Source organism: Rattus norvegicus, chromosome 11, assembly GCF_036323735.1.
Source record: "Rattus norvegicus strain BN/NHsdMcwi chromosome 11, GRCr8, whole genome shotgun sequence".
In the NCBI taxonomy this organism is placed as follows: domain Eukaryota; kingdom Metazoa; phylum Chordata; class Mammalia; order Rodentia; family Muridae; genus Rattus; species Rattus norvegicus.
This window is the reverse complement of record NC_086029.1, coordinates 89,873,089-89,893,790: the sequence shown is the minus strand read 5'-3', so window position 1 is coordinate 89,893,790 and position 20,702 is coordinate 89,873,089. Positions and strand designations below refer to the sequence as shown.

At 47.0% G+C, this 20,702-nt stretch overlaps 1 protein-coding gene across 12 annotated transcripts in view; it reads left to right on the top strand.

Moving 5' to 3' along the window:
- Window positions 1–20,702, top strand: part of Lpp (LIM domain containing preferred translocation partner in lipoma) — a 641,914-nt gene that overhangs the window by 40,183 nt on the left and 581,029 nt on the right. For 4 of the 12 annotated variants that reach the window (XM_039088099.2, XM_017597911.3, XM_017597910.3 and 1 more), the window contains exon 2: window positions 12,320–12,429. The exons of 4 other annotated variants lie outside the window; for them this stretch is intronic. The gene's annotated coding sequence lies outside the window, so the exon portion shown is untranslated. Of the gene's footprint in view, window positions 1–4,216; window positions 4,239–12,319; window positions 12,430–18,406; window positions 18,552–20,702 lie in introns of those variants that run through there. 4 more of the 12 variants (XM_063270371.1, XM_017597915.3, XM_017597912.3 and 1 more) reach the window with 3 other exon arrangements.

Below are 20,702 nucleotides of genomic sequence, written 5' to 3'. Positions count from 1 at the left end.
TGGTGTGTCTCTGGTGACTCAACGGGGTCCTAAGGAAGCGGCCGGCAAAGTTAGGGTGGTGTTAGCATGCCTGGCGGTGACAAAATGCAAGTTTCATCTTTTGCAGCCAGTGTGTAAGGAAGTGTGTTCATGTTTCAGAAGCGAGTGTTGCCATGTGTCTGTGCCGGGCTGCCTTCATTCCCGGTGCTTTCTGTCTCACATTGTCATCAGTATGATAGTTGATGTGAGGTACAGAAAGAGGCATGATTGTGAAGGTTTCGTGGGGTTGGTGATGCTCTAAGACTAGGAGTTTGCTACATTTGGGAGGAAGAGAGATCAGTCCAGAAACACGAGTGGAGTTGTGGCTGAAGTGGAGCTCAGGTAATTTTGAGCGTAGTAGTGTGCACAGGTAGAGCATCGGTGAGAGCACCAAATCCATTAATCCTCTCATAGGATTCGGAAAATGTAGAGAGGCCCGACACAGTGGCCTTTATCTTTATTTAAATACGTCAGGTGTCAGGAAGTCCGTAAGTGTTGTAGCCAATCTTTCATCCTTTATACGTCTTGCGGTAGGAGCTCAGAACTCGGCATGTTTGAGTGACTTCCACGAAGGCACCCAACGTGAAGACACAGTGTTTGAACTCATGCTTGTCTGACTGTGAAGCCTTGAGTGTTCTGTACCTAATGCCACTTCACTTCCTTTTCCCATCACTGTGCATGCCGTCCAGGAGAAACAAATCTTCACCTTGCACCACAGCATCTGTGCTAATAAGAACTGGAGGTGTCCTTACCCTTCTTTACAAAATGGGGTCGAAGTTCTTGCTCCAAGCACTGGCAATGTTCAGGGAAGAAGGGGCCTCAGTTCCAGGGCTTGCCGGGTGTTTTCTGCTAGACTGTTCTCAAGAGTGCGGATAGTTCGGTGTGCCTGTCCCCTCTGCTGCTTAGCCTGGAGTTTCATTCTGAGATAACATCCTGATGACGGCAGAGGGATGTGCTAATCAAACGGATGGTGGGTGTTTCTGGTTTGTAACAGGGCTCTTGGCATACGTCAGTGGTATGGCTCCTGTTAAGGAGTTAGCCTCTCCTACAACTTCCTTTTAGGGAGATGGTACCGTTCCTGTGTCGTCCACACACTCTGGATATCGTTTGCCTTACATTGGTAGGTGGGAGCAGCATAATTCTGTAAATGGACAGAAGCAGATGGTCTGTACGTGATCTCTAGCTCTGCCACGGCCTTGTGTGCTGTCTACTTTTGCCTCAGTTTTTTCACCTATAGAGTGGGCATGGTAGTAAAGGTAGCTGCTCCCCAGGGTTGTGGGGAAGGCGAGATCAACTGGTATTTCTGACGTATGTAGGAAACTACTGGGCGTACAGTGAATACTGTGTATGTGTTAAACAACAGAGTTTCATGGACAAGCCCTGCCTTCTACTGCAAAGAGGGTGTGTGTGTGTGTGTGTGTGTGTGTGTGTGTGTGTGTGTGTGTGTGTGTGTTGGCTCATACGTGCCCAGTACCCTACATTATCAGGCCTTAAGGCTTGAATGGTAGTGGTAGAGTAATGAAGGAAAGCTTTATGGTCAAGACTGTGGCCGGTGACTCGGGTCAGTTCAGTTAGCCTGTCAGTCATCTTGGCTTAGTCTCCACCGTGTGACTTGGCCTCTGAGAAGTTCTCATTTTGGCGTCAGAGCTTTTCTGGCCCCCATACTGCTTCGGTGTGTCATCCATAGCGTGCAGTCAGATGAAAACAAATGGTGACTTTCTGCGCACCACTTGCACGCATGTAGACGTGCAAGTGCCCAGACGAGGAGATTGCGTCCCTGGAACTGGAGATCCAGGCAGTTGTGAGCTGCCTTGTGGGTGCTGGGAACCGACCTTAGGTCCTCTGCAAGAGCTGTGTGCACTGTTAACTTCCGAGTCTCATCTGCAGTGCTCTATGGTGCATACTTATGATAGGGAAGTACTTCTATCTTTTCATCATGGGGGGCACGTCTGTGTTTTCACATGAGCCTTCCAGTGACCCTATAGGACATGCTCAGTGGAGTTTTAGGACTGCTTTATGGTAAGGACAGTTGAGACTCACTGGGAAATACCTGTGTGAACATTAGTTCCTCTGACTAGTCTGTGACAGAGTGTTTTACCGCTCTTCTATTTCCCCCGAAGAGATTGACAACATTTGTGACTTTTAAAAGAAGAATAAGGGATGGGAATTATGCTGCTAATGCTACATTAAGTTATATCAATGCTTTATTCTTAATATAGCCTAAAACTCATACTTAAAGTATAGTTGATTGAGGTAAGAAACCTGGTGAAAAGTTCCTGAATTTCTCAATGAAATGACAACATGGCTCATCCGTTTGTTCTTCCACTCATCCATGTATCGATGCACTTCTTCATGTTTCTAAAAATGTACAGGAACTGTACATCCCTGCTAGATCAGAATGACATGGCAGTGAAGAATGCAAAATGTGGATGCCTCAAATTGGCATGTGCCATCAATGCAAAACTCTCATCGGTTTCCAAAAGCTTATTAGCACACACAAGATATAAAATATCTTTCAGATAAATTTTGTTTTGGTCACTTTGAAATGGTATGTGGGTATGTTGTCTGTACTAAATGAAATATGCTAATAAAATTAATTTCTTTACTTTTGAAAAATGTGACTGGCCAGGAAGCACACAATGATGTTTGTGGTGTACACTGTGCCCTGAGGACAAGGCTAGTCTAAAAGTCTGGTCTCTGAGCTTGGGCTACCCCTCCTTTCTTTTTGTCCTAACCTGTTTCAGTCCAGAGAGAGGTGACCCACTCCACTGTGTGAAACCAACTCTAGCACTTGCCAGCATAGTTTTTCCTGGCCTTTGTGTTACTCTTATCCTTCTGAGCCTGGCCTCATTAGCTTTTCTTCAAGATGTCCATGCTGGCTTCTGTCCTTCTCATGTGCCACAGGTGTGGGGCTTCAGAACTTTGTCTTGGATTGACTTCGTATCTGTGTTCCTGCCGGCTGCTTGAGGTTTTCTGGTTTGGATCTCGTGAGCTGTGGGCCCACGTATGACTTCTGAGCTGAAGTCCCATGTGTGACTGCCTCTTGGATGTTCTATTTGGAAATCGTTAAAGAGACTCAGCATGCCATTGTCACTCTGGAAAGCAAGTCGTCATCTAGCTGCTGAGCCACTCGAGCCTGAACATGAGGGCTGCAGGATGCTGCTTCCCCTTCCCTGTCTTCAGATTGTATTGTCAGCTGTGCTGGCTGCCACTCCACACCCCTTCCTGTCCTCCTTTAGGGCCCCTCCCGAGTCCAGCCTTTCTCTTAGCGTTCTCAGCCGGCCTTCTTTCCCCTTCCTCCCCGTTTTGACTGTGTTCTCTATTCCTCTAGAGCAAAGCTGAGACTCAGAAACATGCTCACGATTATCTCTCTTTTTCAGTTTCTCCAATTTCTTCATCCAGGGTAAAATCCCAAATGGTTTGCATCTGTCGAAGGGAGAGTGGGCAGGAGGCAGCCATATGTGCAGACGTGTGTGTACCTGGATTGTCTCTTCATTGTCTGTAGCCTTCTATGACTTGACACTTGCTGTTTTCTTCCCCGAAACATTGCCCCCACTGCCTGCTCAGTCCAGGGCAGCTGTGCCTTCAGTTCAGGACTTCGCTCTCCCTGACCTTGGTCATCTCTCCTTCCTCCAGTTTAGGCTGTGGTTGAACTTGGCTGCCTTTCCTCCAGGGCAAGGGTCATTCTTTTCATTTCTGTATCTTTAGGTCCACATTAGTCATTTGTTGAACGAGTAAGTGCTCAAGGACAAAGGGTACAGGTGCGGTGCTGTGGGATTAGTGGGAATTCTAGTCAGGGAGCAGCGTGAATGGGGAGGGTCCTGGGAGAGGTGAGCCTTGAGCTTGGCTGGGGTGAGAGGGTACAGAGAGAGTCTGGTGCCATCTAGTCCACTGCGCTGTGTTCTGGAGGGTACGAAGCTACTGCAGAGGCCCGTCTTCCGGCCAACACTGTCCTCTCCGTAGGACCTAAGGATAGTCACCTTAGGGGTCTATTTGGGCAAGTGCCCGCTCGCTCTCTGCCTGCGAGCTGGGTTATACAACAGGAGGCTTTGTCAGCACACAGCTGGCCTAGCAGGCAGCCGCTCCAGTCCTTGCTGTGAGCTGCCTTGGAGGAAAGAAGGCTGAAGTGGCTGCTTGCGTTTGTCTTCAGTTGTCCTGTGGAGCTGCGCTTTTGGATAGCAGAGAGGTGACCTCAGCAGCCAGAGACAGGAAACAGCCAAGTGAGTCATCGCAGTCCCTAATGAGGTGCATGAGGGACCCCTTCCTGAGAGCGAGGGTCAGGTGAGGTCGTGCTTTGCCTGGGGTGAGTTTTGCCTTAGGGCTCCGGTTGGCACTGGAGCAGAGCTGAGCTAATTTTACCCACAGGAGCTGACTGCGCTGAAAAGCAGGGCTTCTGACATTGGCCTTATCATCTTGCTCTGCCCAGAGGTACAGCCCTGGTATGTCTGGACTGCTTTCACTGTTCAAGTTCGAAGCATTTTCCCATTAAGTGTGCCTGTGTGGGAGCAGAATGGGAAGGGCTTTGGATTGGGTAGAATGCTGGGACGGTGGATCCTGCCTCTGCCCGTACAACAGGTACCCGGCTCTGGGTAAAGCACACCATGGAATGAGTCTCGGGTTGCTCCTGCACTGACACACTCGGTGACACGACTGAGTGGTGGCTGCTTTATTTGTATTGGTTCTGTGAGGGAAGTGTCATTTCTGTCCCTGTTCTGCATATGAAGAAACATGCACAAAGAGCTCAGGGCACCAGCAGGTCCTGACAGGGCTGGGAATTGAACTCTGCCAGAGATTCCAGGATGCACACTGGGAACTTGCAGTTTTGAAGCTCTAGGAGGTTTTACTTACTTTTTAGCCGGGACTGAGTGTTTTTGACCTGTGCCATGTCTGAGGCCTTGAGTCCCATGCAGAGCAGGAAGCCGATGGCGCTGTACTGGGGACGTGATCACACTAGCAAGTGGCCGACATGGCTGTATCTTAGTGTCCGAGACTGCAGGATCTGGGGGAATGCCCTTGGTCACTCTCTCAGTTCATCCTCATAAGCCCTTCAGCAGTTAGCCTTCCTAATCATGCCCGGCCACCTTCCAGACGAGAAAACAGAGGTCTGGAGAGGCCATATTTCCTCAGTGCACTTCCTAGGCAGATGGAGAGTTGGGCAAGGCTGCTTGGTCTGGTCCCGTTTGCTTTTCAATTCCTCTATTAACTCTGCTGTGTCCCAGGGCTGCAGTAACAGATAGAACTCACGCCTCGTTTCTGATCACACGGAGGAGCCAGCGTCCATAGAAGATCATCTCTGGACATCATCAGTGGAGGAAGGCAGGTCTGAATGGTCAGAGCAGGGGCTGGTGAAGCTGAAAAAATAGTCAGGCCTGCGAACCCAGGGCACAGGACAATCACGTGTGCTCGTGAGTTTTCTGGGTCAAGAATTTAGGCAGGACAAAGGAGGAGGAGGGCATTTTACTACATGGAGCCTTTCTTCACAAGGCCTTGTGGCCTTGGCTGGAAGAATTAAAGGTTGGGTTCACTAGAGGCGTGCAATGCTGACAAGTCACAGGGCAGGATGCCCAGATATGTGTGTCCATGTTAGAATTTCTTCACAGCATGCATTTAATTTGATGGCCTTGAAAGGAAGGTTGAAGGAAAGGAGTAAAGGGCAGGCATGTGGGAAGGAGGGAGGGATGATGGGAGGAAGAGTAGGGGGAGGGAGGGAGGACACTAACCAACATGCTGACAAACCAGTAGTGGTTAATCAGAAGCTGTATTACTCTTCTCCATCAGTTGGAGCAGACTCAAACTCAACCAAGTTTTAGAGGAGGTGACTTTGATCCTGCTGCAGCAAGAGATGGACAAATGGCTGGGGTCATCGTTCAAAGCACCGCATGGGAGTCTCCTTTTAGCTAAGATGGGAGAAAGGAGCAAACGTTTCTCAAGTCCTGTGCATGGGGCTGTGTGAGGCTGGGTAGTCCAGGAGTGTGGCTAGCAAGCCGGCAAGGTGTGAATCTGGAGAACGGTCCAAGCCAGAACCTTTAAGGAAAAGGTCAATAATTATGCCATAAGCCTGCTTTGATTGTGTGTGGCTTGGTGTTTACATTGACCGACCATAAGCTTGTTTTTGTAATTGTGACTAGATTATTATACCTATCACATCCGTTCAAGAGTCCTAGATCTATTGGCTTACTGCAATAAAGTGAGGTATTTTTGCCTGTGCAGCGGAACTGTCTTAGGACATAGTGTGGGACACGTGAGATACAGAGACTGGATGGTCCAATCAAGGAACCAGCTGTTTCGTTTTTTTCCTTCCTGTATCTATTAGAAATGACACGTGGAGAAGCATTCTGCATAGGTTAAGTGGGAGGAATTAATTCAGAGCAAGAGGTACTAACAGGATTGTTGGAAAGATGCGAACAGTGGGAGTCAGAAGGTGGAATCTGGAGCTGTGGGGGTTTCTGAACTGACCTAGGGACAGCGGATGTGCGATTAGGAAGCCACTGTTGAGGTGCCTGGAACTTGGCTGTCCCACTGTCCCTGTGGCTTGTGACTGGTGGTGACATTGCCCGTGTAGAGGCTGTTTGACTCCTCCATTGCATGTTGCCATTTGTGGGTGGAAAGAGCCGCAGGGAGGTGGACTCACTCTCCCTTCACTGTGTCACTCACACAGGAGCCTCTCAGTGACGGAGCCTCATTGCCCAGTTTTGAGAGAGTGGTAGAAGTGCCATGTGCGGCAAGATGTTCTTCTGTGGTGCTGCAAGGTACCTCAGGGCAGGAAAATGGCCCCTTAGCCAATTGAGGGATGTGTGTGCCCCTAACTCGTTCATTTAGGGATCTCAAGAGTTATTATTCTGAAATGCTTAATGTTTATGTCATCCTAATACCATAGTGATATAATTAAGTATAATATCTACTATTTAAGTTTATTTATATAACTTAATATGCTTAATGTCCCCAAAGAACAGGCTGTTTACCTCCATTCAGTTTCCTGATTGCGTCTTCCTTAGTTTTGACGAGAGTGGTTTACTTGTGATGTTCCAGTTCATTTTTAATCTCTCTGTGCCCTCGCACAGGTGTGATATATGTATATATATAGATAACATAATTTGTTTTCAGGCTTTTAATAAACACTTACTAGAAACCTGACCAATAGCCTTGGCACTGTGCATAGGGATTAAGCCTGGATTCTTCCTTTGGGAGCCCATATTGGGAAGGAGAATAAATCAAATGCATAGTAAGAGTAGGCCAAGGAAGATCATGGTTGATGTTCAACATAGGAAGTTGTCAAATTCAGGGAAGAGGATCATTCGAAAGGGCTAGGATGAAGGTATGCTACAGACCACTGAGTCTGGGCTGGATGCAGTACCATCTCTTTAAGGGGATTTGAAGATGCAGAAGTGTTCTGTTGTCTTAGTCCCCAGAGGGCGGGTCACCATTGGTAATTAGAGGGCATGGCCAACTGTGCTAGATGCCCTTTAATACAGGAGACCCAGTGAATAAACAACGTACCTTCTCCCACTCCTGCTGAGAATTTCTAGAGTTCACTGAGGGGTGTGCAGAACTCAGTGTTGGGTTGGAGACTGCAGCAATGGAAGGTAGAGTATAAGCCAAGACGCCACTCTAAAGAATGTGCATTGGATGGCAGTGGGGTCTGCTTACCATGGGAACAGAAGGTTGAGGATGGGTTCCGGAGACACTGGGACCTTGTTGCCTTGAGGAACCACATCACCTAAGGTAGTTGAACGGTGTCCTCGAGAGTACAAACCTACCCTTCACTTACCATGGACTTCATGGATATCAGCAGTGGATTTTCATGACTGCCCCAGACAACTGATTTACAGAACTTGGCTTAAGTGACGCCTGGCTTTTGCCAGGTCTAGGATCCCATAGTTCTGAGAGAACCAGGCAGTCAATATTAGCTCTTTCTAGAATAGACGGGGGTTGTGCTGGCCTGCAATGTCATTACTGCCTCCACAGCTAAACAAGTATGTGGTGGCCAGGCGGCAGCAGTAGGTGCCTCCGCTAACCAGAGAAGCAGATCTTCCAGTGTCCTCCAGGGAGGCGCTCTGTTTGCTCTTCTCCCTTGTGGACTATGCAAGTCATGAAGCATGCCAGGTGCATACTGTCCCTTTGTATGACTGCATCTCCAGTTGGCTATTAATTGCCAGTCAAGCCATCGATTTGCTGACAGTAAGCATGTACCGTGACTGTGACTGCATTTGTTCTTGGGGAGTGACTAGCTGGCTTGTGAAGATGGCTGTTGTGTGTGTGGTGATCTCTGTGGTTGGCTTTTTTTTTTTTTTTTTTTTCCATAGCTTTACATAGTTTTCTGACATTCTGGTTAGGTCTTCCATGACTCTGAAGGTTGGGCAGGGATGGAACTGAATGAGTGTGGGGCGTATGTGTGTGTTCGTGTGTGTGTGTGTGTGTGTGTGTGTGTGTGTGTGTGTGTGTGTGGTGGGGGGGTGCCTGGTTTCATTTCTGATGACAGGCTTTCAGGGTGATGTGGAAAAGGCACTCCGATGTACGGGTTGATTTTTATGGATAAAGAAACTGTGTTTCAAAGAATGGAAGTGACTTGCCTAGGGTCCCAGGTGAGCTGGCTTTGGACCCCTCCCCTGAAGTGCCCCCCTTGATTGTAGGACTTTGATTGCATCCTGGTATGGGGGAGGGAGTTCAGTGCGCATGCTGTGGAGTCAAAATGTGGTATGTGACTTCTGGCTCAAATACGTGTTAGAGGGATTTGTCAGATGGGCACCATGGTTTTGTCTGTCAGGAGACATTTCAACAAGGGAGGCATGGGAAGAACTCTGTCACCGCAAAGAATTACAGAAGCATTGCTGTTGGGACTTGGATGTTTATGGATGGGTAATTGGTGGGACCATCTTTGGTGAAACAGTGAACAATTCTGGCCACACATTTTAGTCACAGACCGTTCCTAAGGGGTCACCAGTGCAGCGTCCAGGGAGGAGCTCAAGCATGTGCATTCTCTGCTCTGTAGAGTGTGTGGGTGAAAGGCGGCTTCTGGTTGTTCTTGCCTCATCTGTGCACACCAAGCCTCTGGAGCTCAGAGGACAGCCGGGACCTCTTAGGTCCCTTAGCTGTTGTCTGGTTGCTGGTGTGAATATGGAACGACTAGTGCTTTCCCTCTTGCCGTGGTCTGAAACAGTAGTTTTTCTCAAACCCGTCCTCTCTGCATCCTTGACCATCTTGGCTATTTAAGGCCCCAAGTTTCATTCTGAAGACAAACTTTAAGATAAGCTATTCAGAGAATTTGGGACTTAATGTGTTTCTCAAACTAAAACAAACAAACAGACAACCACCACCACCACCAACAACAAAAAACCCTAAAACAAAGACCAAGTACCTCTGAGAATTTTATACAGACATACAATGAAAGATCATGTATAAAGATCTGCTCCCTGGGGTTGGGGATTTAGCTCAGTGGTAGAGCGCTTGCCTAGGAAGCGCAAGGCCCTGGGTTCGGTCCCCAGCTCCGGAAAAAAAAAGAAAAAGAAAAAAAAAAGATCTGCTCCCCATTTACTTCTGCCATCTCTCTTTGTACCCCCAAATACTTTCCTGTGATAACCCACAAAGTTCAATTAGTGACACGTAGGTGGGTGGGGCCACCTACTGCAGCCTTGGCAACCTCGGAAATGGTCATGCCCTCCAACATTACATTTCCTGGCTTTCTTATTCTTCGCTATGGCCTGGGTGTTTGTTTGGGTTGAACATGTCCACAAGTTTACAAGGGTGTGAGGCTATCTGCTCTTTGTTTATGGACCTAGATACAACTAATTGGTAATCATACTGTAGCCTATATTGTTAACTAACTTATTAAGCTAACTCATTGTCATAAAGGCCATTTGAGGTGGATGGTGTCTCTTTTACAGGTGAGAAAACAAGTTTAGAGAAGTAAAAGGCCATCAGGACTCTTTTAAAGTATACTTTTATTTGAAACCGAACTATAACACTTCCCACTCCTCTTTTCTCTTTCTAGTCCCTCTCTGTTACCCTCCTTCAAACGTCCCCCCTTCGCAAGTTGATAGCCTCTTATGCTTTCTTTACTACTGTTGCATATGTTCATATATATGTGTGTATGGATATTTGCATATATATGCACACACATGTTCACATATATATTCATATATACAAATTCAATATATATTATATATAATATATCTATTATATATATACATACATACATCCATACTTAGATACACACACAACCTGCTGAATCTGTTTTTGTTGGTGACGTGTATATGATTCCAAAGCTGGCAATGTAAATGGGCGTGTTACTGTCTACTAGAGTATTTCACAGGGACCCATCTCTAGGAAAAACAGTACAGCCAGCTCATCCCTGCTGGGAGAACATAGGATTCTTTTTTGCCATTGTTATTTTTGAGGTCTCTCTGTGTAGCCCTGGATGTCCTGGAACTTGCTCGGTAGACCAGAATGTTCTGGAACTCTAGTCTTCCTGCCTCTGGCTCCAGAGTACTGGGAAAGACTTGCACTGCCATGCCCAGTGAGCATGGGATTCTTACCCAGCTTTTCTAATTTGAGATTCCTTTGTCCTGTACTGTGATATCCATGGTATACTGCCTCTCACACAGGTAGTAACATGGGCTGTTAATAAGACATACATCTCAGACCCTTGAAGTTGCAGGCATCATGAGTTATTTACAGGGTCTTAAAGAACTCAGGGCTGGTAGTTTTCAAGCTTTGGAAGGTCCAGTGTGGTCTTAGAGTTGGGGTGCCAGTGCCACCAAAGTGAGAAGTAGACGGGGAGGGAGGCTTGAAGCCTGCTGGTCGCTCTGATCTCCCTCACTTTAGAAGCCAAACATTGCATAGTTTTCACTTAAAGGAGAAAGAGTGCTGAGAGATGAAAGGTTGAAAATCACCATGGTAGCTGCACACCTCTTCATGAAGGCAAAACTCAAAGTGGTTTAGCATAGCTGCAAGCTGCGAGGGTCCTAGGGCGGAGACACCCATCTCTGCGAGTCCTTGACACCTGACATTTAGTCCAAAGCATCTCTCTGAACTCACATTCCCGTCTTAGTGGGATGCGGTTGTTTCCTTTTTCAAGCAAGTATTTGATCTGCAGAGCTCCCTTTGAGGCCTTGGGAACAGCAGCTGGAGATGCAGGGTCATTCAGCCCAGAGTGGCTACAGAGCCCTCCAACTGCCTGGAGCACAGCAACCTTGAACTGTGTCTGTCACTCTGGCTACATCTTCTCTTTTCACCCTGGCCATCTTGCTTTGCCTGGCTTAATTTCTGTCTAGGAAAAAAAAAAAAAAAGAAAAAAAAGAAATGTTATCCTGACCCAGCCTTGCCTGTCTAAACACACATAGCTGTTGAGTGTTCAGTGTGTGGAAGGCACCTGGCGACAGGACTGTTCCCCTCAAGTCCTTTGGGAGGTGGTTATGCCACATATGGCTATATGCATGTTAGTTATGGGGATCACATTTCATCCTGTAGAAGTGACGTGGCTAGAATGTGGCGGTGGAGGGAGGGAGTTAGGGTGCTTTTGGGATTGCAAGGCGAAGAGTTTGTACTGTGAACAGCCCCGTTTGTTGGCTTCTTACTCCTAGTATATTTAATTATGTCTTCGTCATTAACTTCCTCTATCATATGGGACAAGAATGTCTAGCTCACGGGGTTATCCCTGCTATTAGATTATACACCACACACACACACACACACACACACACACACACACACACCCCTGTGTATATGTAAAACTGCAATACAGTTGCTAATGTGAAGTAAGTCTTTATCACAGCATAGCTGTTACTCTTAGTATCCATCAGTGAGGAGCAAAAGAGCAAAGAATTTTTAAAAAACTTATCAATGGTGTGATCAGAGTTTTGCTCACATGAAACAAAAGCAAACCAAGTAAAACCTCACTTTTTAAGCTCCGAACAGTTAGCTTTCGTCACTGCTCTGAGATGTCTTTATTTCTGTCCACTGCTTTAGACGCCCTCGCTCGTGCCCTGTTTGTCCTGTAGACTGACTCCAGTTGACTGCTGTTCCCTTGTGTGTCTTCTCCCTTTCTACACTGAAATCTTTTCTTCTGCTATTTCCTCCCTACCTTCATGGCTGTTGTCTGCTGTAACTGCCTTTAATACCTAACCCAGCCACTGGGAGGGAAGCAAGGAGTCTTAGCCCAACCTTCACTGTGACTTCTTTCTGATAGGGGGAAGCCAGCCAGAAAATAATCAGCATTGATCTGCTTTCTCGTAAGCATGGGGATGCATTTCTGGGGACTTTATGGCCCCTCCATAAATGACAATGAGTACCTGATTCTTTCCAGGACCTGAAGAGAATCCTGTCAGCTAGAGTGTCTGAAGAGGCTGGAAAGTAGGCCACACCCTCAGAGCTGCTCAGGACTCCTCTTGAGGGTGGTGTCCAGCAAGAAGGCTGGTATGTAAAGGGACCCACTGTCTTGGTTTGCCCTGCTGCTGACTGCAAGCCATCTGTCTCTGGTGACAGACTCCATGTGGAGCCTCTGGAAGGGTTAACTGGTTGGAGCGCCTTATCCTCCCCCCCCCCCCCCCCCCCCCCCCCCGGAGCTGGGGACGCCTTATCCTTTTTGTATCTGCGATTTGTATCTTGAGCCCTTGATTAATTCATGCTTGGACACTTCCTCCGTGCTCTTCAGTAAATAGTTCCTTACTGTACATTTATTTCCCCACGGGCTTGTTGCAATGAGACTGGAGCCCGTGTTTCTAACAATTACTCCAAGGAAAACACCGAAGGCCACGTTTCCGGAAACGAGAGTCTCAGGGGTCTTCCAGACATCCATGTCTATTACCTCCTTCTTGCCCAGAGTTTGCTTTTAGCTGAAAAGGGAGATTTTGTCTTGAGCTGCCCTGTAAGACATATGTGACTCGGAATTTGAGACCCTGACAGCAAGCTGCTGAGTTTGGAGCTGCAAGTGTGAGCAGCGTATAGACCTAACCTGTGAGGCAGGAGCTCATCCTTCCTTAATTCCCGGGGCCTTTGTCTCTGTCTTGTGAATGACCTCTCTGCTCTGTGTATTTGTAATGGAATGCACAGCCATTTGCAAGTAATCACTCAGTAATCCCTCACACTTCAGAAGGCCTAACTCTTTTCCAGAGGGCTTTCCTTCTCATTATCTTATTTGATCCTCCAACTGCTCCAAGAGGGGGCCTGAGTTACCGCTGTAATCTCTGGTTTTCAGGTGTAGAAACTGAGGCTTAGAAGGGTTACACAGTAAGCCAGAGGTCAAATGGTGAGCTCACAGTGAGCGTTGAGTACTCACACCTGGAGATTCGGGTCCTGTGGTGCCTTCCTTGCTGGAGCCTTGTGAATTTATATGTGCTGGCCCTGGGCCTCTCTGCCTTCCCTTTGGCACAGTGGGAAGGCGTTTCCCCCATAGGCAGTTGTGAGTAGGGATTAAATGAGACTGCCTGGGGTGGCACTTATGTGTGGTCGAGCACACTGGTAACACAAAGCACTGACATTTTGACTCCATGAACCTCAAATTCCAGTAGTTCAGTTGAGGTATACGTGAAAAGGGTACCTCCCTCTCCCACCCTCCAGAACATCTCTGAGGTGCTCTGACCCTGCGAATGAGCAGGTTCACCTCGCTGCTCTGCGTTGTTCTGAGAGTTGTGCTTTTCAGTCAGAACTCAGTCTTAATATTTTTGGGCAGAATTTTGATGTACGTTTTTGTGTGTGTGTGTGTGTGTGTGTGTGTGTGTGTGTGTGTATGTGTATGTGTGTGCGAGTTTGTGTGTGCATGTGTGCATATGTGTGTGCGTGTGTGCGTGTGTGCGTGTGTGTTGCAGGAGCATGTTCTTTTGGGTCTGGCAGGACCGGGTTCTAGTATTGAAGAATGAGGTCTGAATCATAGACTTCATCCATGAAGGATGGGCATGTAGAATGTAGAAAAACCGGCAGAGATGTGGAGAGCTAGTCTTTAAGGTTGTTTTCTTTAGTTTTGCACAGAATTAAAGAAATCCATTCACTGTGCCTAGTTAGCAGGCCTGTAAGCCCAGGTGCTATGGAGGCTACAGCATGTGAAGTTCAATTTTAAGGCCTACCTGGGGTATAGAAATGACTATAAGATCATTAGTGGCCCTCTAGATTTTTTTTTTTAAGTAAAAAATGGAAAGAAGACTGGAGATTCAGCTCAGTGGTAGAGCTTAGCTCCCCCCCCCATCTCTCTCTCTCTCTCTCTCTCTCTCTCTCTCTCTCTCTCTCTCTCACACACACACACACACACACACACACACACACACACACACACACACATGCAAATACACGGAGTAGACACACGCACACAGAGGGGTTGGGGCAGCAGAGGAGAGCCTAGAATTTGTAGGGTGCTTCCCTGTGCACAGGATAGCAGGGCACATCTTGAATGTGCTGCTTAGCATTAAGACATTGGAGAGTCTGTAGAAGGATGGATTTCATATTGGTAGCAGTTGCATAGAGAGTCTGCAGTGTGACTTGGTCAGGAGAGAGCAGGGCTGCTTGTGGACCAAGGTCTTGGAAAGCTTCGATTCTATATACACAGTTACCTACAAGAATTCCAACCCAGTGAGATAAGCATTGCTTGACATGTGGTCCTAAGGAGCCGAGCAGGGGCAGGGGGTTGAAGGCCAGGGAGTCAGACTTTGGTTCCTTATAAGGAAGAACTTTCTTGTGCAAAGATGGAGTTAACAGCTGTCTGAAATATGATCTCTGTCTCATGGGAGACAGTGGCGATGCTAAGAGGGATTCATGAACAGTCAGGCATAGTGGGTCAGAGGTGCTCCATGGCTGGGTGGAAGAAAGAACACATACACGCAGGGAATGAGAGGTCCCTTTGCTGATAAGGAGACCAACTTATAGGTGTTTACGCAGCACAGTGTAAATATGAGTCTTCGCTTCTGATTTCGTATTTCTCCTGATGCCTCACTGCTTGGACCTAGGTTTTGGAAGGACCCAGCCCTTCCTCACATAGAGCTTTCAGCACAACATCTCGGCTGAGCTGCTCCTGTCCAAGCACAAGCAAAAACCACTCCCAACAGAACAGTTTACATTCCTCTCCACCCTCTTGCTAGCCCTTGGGAAGCTGCAGTGTGGGACCTGGTTTCTGATTGGGGTCTGCTGTGTGGTGACAGGGGCTTTATCTAGATGCCTATGTGTAGCAAGCACATCTTTGTGTTCATACCTTTATTAAAACGTAAACAATGTATCAAAATAAGCTCTGAGGGACTGTTGGGACTGAAGAATTAGAAACTGTTTTTCAAGCATGTAGCTGGATAATTTCGGGCTGGCTGTCCAGTTTTTGGATAACAGAATGGGAACCAGCAGAACAGAACTGATTTGCATAGAGTCATACAATCAGAAGTGACTCTTCTGGCTTGGAGCTTGGGAACTGTTACTCCATGCCCAGTGCTGTCTGCAAGTGACAGCGCCTTGATGTTAGAAGAAGCATCCTCACAGTGCAGTCTGGGAATTGATTAGAATTTGGAAGAGGACTCGCCTCATCTCAGAATAGCTTATTAGCAACAGTAGAGTAAGTTCATATAAGACATGGGAACACCAGAAACCAAAGATGTGGGAGTTGGTGTCTCCTCTCTGAGTGCACACCCATCTCATGTCTGTCTGTCATTCTCTCTCCCTTGATTTGTCTTGAGTCACTTTGACCAGATTCCTTCCAGATTAGTTTCACAGTTCCAACTTAGTCATCAAACATTTCACAGGACCTCGGGATTAGAATTAATTTTACAAGCTGTTCTATCAGATTTGCCTTTTCCTCCCCAACAACCATGCTCTGCCAATAGTTTGGCTTGACTCTGCATTGTGGATCCTGATATCTGTCTCATTGTAAGAATTCACACTAAACTAAGTGGTCAGGAAGCTCCGAGCCCAAAAGTCTGTGGAGAGTTGTTTCAGTGCCAATGTAGCATGGGCTAGATTCCTGGCTCCTGGTATAAATGCTTCACTGAAAATGATATGTATTGTGACTCATGTACATTGTCTATAAGATTGTACTCATGCTGTGCTGTGTTAGGACAGTGGCTATAACATTGTACTCATGCTGTGCTGTGTTAGGACAGTGGTTGTAACATTGTGCCCAGTGCTGTGCTGTGTTAGGACAGTGGTTGTAACATTGTGCCCAGTGCTGTGCTGTGTTAGGACAGTGGTTGTAACATTGTGCCCAGTGCTGTGCTGTGTTAGGACAGTGGCTGTAACATTGTACCCAGGGCTGTGCTGTGTTAGGACAGTGGCTGTAACATTGTACCTATGCTGTGCTGTGTTAGGACAGTGGTTGTAACATTGTGCCCAGTGCTGTGCTGTGTTAGGACAGTGGCTGTAACATTATACACTGTGCTTTGCTGTGTTAGGACAGTGGTTGTAACATTGTACCCAGTGCTGTGCTGTGTTAGGACAGTGGCTGTAACATTGTGCCCAGGGCTGTGCTGTGTTAGGATAGTGGCTGTAACATTGTATACTGTGCTGTGTTAGGACAGTGGCTGTAACATTGTACCTATGCTGTGCTGTGTTAGGACAGTGGTTGTAACATTGTGCCCAGTGCTGTGCTGTGTTAGGACAGTGGCTGTAACATTGTACCCAGGGCTGTGCTGTGTTAGGACAGTGGCTGTAACATTGTACCCAGGGCTGTGCTGTGTTAGGACAGTGGTTGTAACATTGTGCCCAGTGCTGTGCTGTGTTAGGACAGTGGCTGTAACATTATACACTGTGCTTTGCTGTGTTAGGACAGTGGTTGTAATATTGTACCCAGTGCTGTGCTGTGTTAGGACAGTGGCTGTAACATTGTGCCCAGGGCTGTGCTGTGTTAGGATAGTGGCTGTAACATTGTATACTGTGCTGTGTTAGGACAGTGGCTGTAACATTGTACACTGTGCTGTGCTGTGTTAGGACAGTGGCTGTAACATTGAACCCAGGGCTGTGCTGTGTTAGGACAGTGGCTGTAACATTGAACCCAGGGCTGTGCTGTGTTAGGACAGTGGCTGTAACATTGTGCCCAGGGCTGTGCTGTGTTAGGACACTGACACAGTTATATGCAAGCTTTCTTCACACCCGACCCTTCCCTTCCTTCCCTTCCCCAGCTGACATCAGGTGCTGTCTCCCTATAATGTATCCTCTTCTACTTTCACATTATATGTACATAAATGTTTTTATGATCTGTATAAAACCTAGGAACCACAGATGAAAATATCCAACATTTTCCTCAGACTGGCATAATTCAGTTGATATGACCATCACCAGGTCATATCTCATCTTTTTTTCCTGCAGTTGAGATAACTTTATTCTTTTTTCTGAATGCAAGCCCCTTGTCATGTAATATTGTAATATGTTTATATATGTACACACCCACAGCATCCTTTCTCTGTGATGCTGTGTTGCATTTCTTAGTTATTATGAATGTGCTGTAATACACATTGGTGTTGGACTATCTCTCTGACATGTTGATTGGAAGCCCTTTTTTGTTAAGTATTGAGGAATAGGCTCATTGGATCATATGGCGGTTGTTAATTTAGCTTTTTAAGTGTCCTGTATTCTGGTGCTGGACCAGGTTTCATCCCAGCAGTTTGAGGGTAAGTTTTGGTCCGACAGTCATTGACCCTGAGTGACATACTGACTGGAGAGGGGCCACAGTGTCATTCTGACTTATATGTCTGTGCTTGTGCTGGTGAACATCTGGTGCTTATTGGCCAGTGTATCTCATCTTTTGAAAACTGCTTCTGCTTATTGGCAATAGTATTTCACCTTTGAAAACTATTTCTTCAGCCCATTTATTAGTTGGGTTGCTTAATTTTGTGTTCTTACTTGGTTGAGTTCTTTGTTTATTCTAGACATTAATCTTCCCTCAGATGAATAGCTAGCAAGGATTTTCTTCTATTCTGAAGGTAGTCACTTGTGGCATTTTGGACAGTCCCAGTGCTAAGGTAGACTTTAAACTTTCAAACCATCCTCTTCCTTTGCTGGATTGGGAAACTGTTTCCCGGAACAGGACTGCATGCCTCTGTGTGTGTGTGTGTGTGTGTGTGTGTGTGTGTGTGTGTGTGTGTGTGTAAGTGGGCATGAGTAATGTTAGGAGTAATATTGCACATCTGTGATGTGTGTGATATTAGTACTTGAGAGATCCATGTCTGTGAGGGTTAATGCTTTACTCAGAGTGAGGAGGTCTGCCTTGTGCAGGGCATGTTCTTGAAGTGCCAGAGAGAAGGGAGATTTTTCTGACATCCTCCAGCCTTCTTCTCCATTTATGGAAATGTTTACCCACCACTCTCATCTATTGGAAGGGAAGGAGGTGACTCAGGGTTTGGGAGAAGCAGGATTTGAATTCTTGTTTTCAGAAACCAAGTAGAGCCCCCTCCCCCGCCCCCTGCCCTTCCCCCTCCATTCCTCTGCCCCTTGTTCTGGAGGCTGAAGAGAGAGTGCCTCAGCTCAGTTCCCCTCAGGCTCTGGACCACATCTCTGCTGTGTTCTGGCCTGGCCTGGCTTGGTGAGAGGGAGGAAGGGCAGTGAAGTCCAGCTGTCTGTGGTGGTGACCTCCTCAAGTGAGTACATCATTATTGCCATTGGCATTTCTGCCAGCAGACCTGGGATGCTGGCTTACAGAGGGTGGTGGTGGGAAATATTGTGAGGAATGTTGACTGCTTTAAATGCAGCAATGCTACAAGTTTGGAGAGGGGATAGTTGCTTTCCCAGGGGAGCAATTCTCACAGAGAGATTTAGAAATGGGGTCAGCCTGAGGAAAACTTTTATTTGTACCAAACATAAAGAAACCCCCAAACTGTACAGATATTTATTCTCACTTGAGGCCTAGTTTCAGTTGGGTAGAAAAATAATTTGGGGGTGTTGTCTGATTGCTAGGGGTAAAGCCATAAACCAAAAGGGATGTGTGTGGGAACTCGGGGAGGGGCAGTCTTCCCTTGCAGAATAGAGCTGTGGTTGGACTTGAAGTGCTCTGACACATTGCTGTGCAGCATCGGGGTGGCACACAGAGTCTGGAATACACACTTTGCATGTGTGACTTTGTGTAGATATGATGGGTTTTCAGTGCTGCAAGAGGCAGCCATTGTCTAGTTCACCCTTTGTATTTCTCAGTATCATAGGGTGCCAGAGGATGTGAGAGTGTGACTTGCTTGTCCCATTTGGTAAGATTAGAACCCAGACTTCTCTCAGTTCATTCCCCTGACAGTACACTCACTCAGGCTCTTCTACAAGCAGGGCAGAAGTGACCTTCTTAATGAATGGCTCTGTTCACCTTGGGGGCCCCTTGATGGACTCTGCTGTTCATCTGTATCTTGCTTGGGGAGCATATTGCTGCTTTCTGAGTCTTGCCTAGAAAATCCAGCTCTTGACAGCAGATGCTTAGTCTGCGCTGAGCACCACCGTAACTGCTATGGCTTATTGATAATCTCTCCATGTTATAAAACATGTATCTTCCTAGTTTACATGCAAGAAAAGCAAGGCGTAAGGAATTGTGAGAACCTGCCCAGGTACCCTATTAGTCCTTGCATGTAGGCTTAGTGATCTGGATCTAAGGCCAGGAAGGGTTAGCCCAAGGCTGGGTTACTTACCCTGAGCTGCTCTGCCAGGGTTCTTGTCATCTGTCTCTATAATTTTATTAAAGTGTGTGTGTGTGTGTGTGTGTGTGTGTGTGTGTGTGTGTAGGCTAGGCTAGAGGAGGACATCTCTAGATGCTATCTTTCTTTTTTTTCCTTTTATAAATACATTCTTTTATTTGCCTGAAACTCACCAAGTAGGCAAAGTTGATCTGGCCAAGGATTCCAGGGGGGTCTGTTGTTCTCTACTGCTCTACTACTTGAATTACAAACGTATGACACCATGCTTGACTTTTAAAAACCTGGTCCAAAGCTTGAACTCAGTACTTTACTGACTAATTGATCTTCCTGGTCTTCTAGCTTTATTGATCATTTTCATGTCTCTGCTCCTTGCTTTGTTCTGTGGTAGGCAGGATCCCAGCACAGAGTGCAGCCTGCATAATTAAATATACAAAGCAGCAAGGGTGTGCTGGGGAGGAGATAAGAAATAAACGGGGAAGTGAGGGTAAACTGTCAGTAATCCAGATGAAGGTTCGCCAAGGGCACTGGGCTGAATGTGGGGGAGGGGCTCCGCCAACTGAATCTGAGTGACAAGGGCCAGCCATGTAAAGGACAGAGGAAAGGGAAGGGCAGGGAATGGATAGCCAGTACAAAATGAGAAGGAGTTATGTGTGGTGAAACTCCTGTGCTAGCAGGTAATGACTGCAGGTGCAAAAGCAGCAGCCAAGAGCTAGGAGGGGCTGAAAGGTCTGAGTACACCAGGAGACCTGAGTTTGCTTCCAAGTCCCAAGTCCAGGTCTGCTGGTAACCACCGGGGTTCGAGTTTACAGTTGGCTTTCTGGCAGCTGCCTTAGCAGTTCTTTGTAATGTGAGGGCCATAGCAGAAGCACCAACCTTAGAGACTTTGGTGCATTGCAGGTTAGGGGGTGGAGTGGGCGTGGGCGGGGAGGGAGGGCAGGTGTTGCCCCAAGCCATACTGTAGCTGTGGGATGGGGGAGGGAGAAGTTCAGGATCTGTTTCCAGAGTTTTCAATAGCGTGCCAGAGTGTGATTTCCTTTTGAATGTCAAGCTGAAAGGACCCAGAACTTCGCAAACACACATCAGTGTTGTTTTGTGGAGTATTATAACAATTGCAGACCG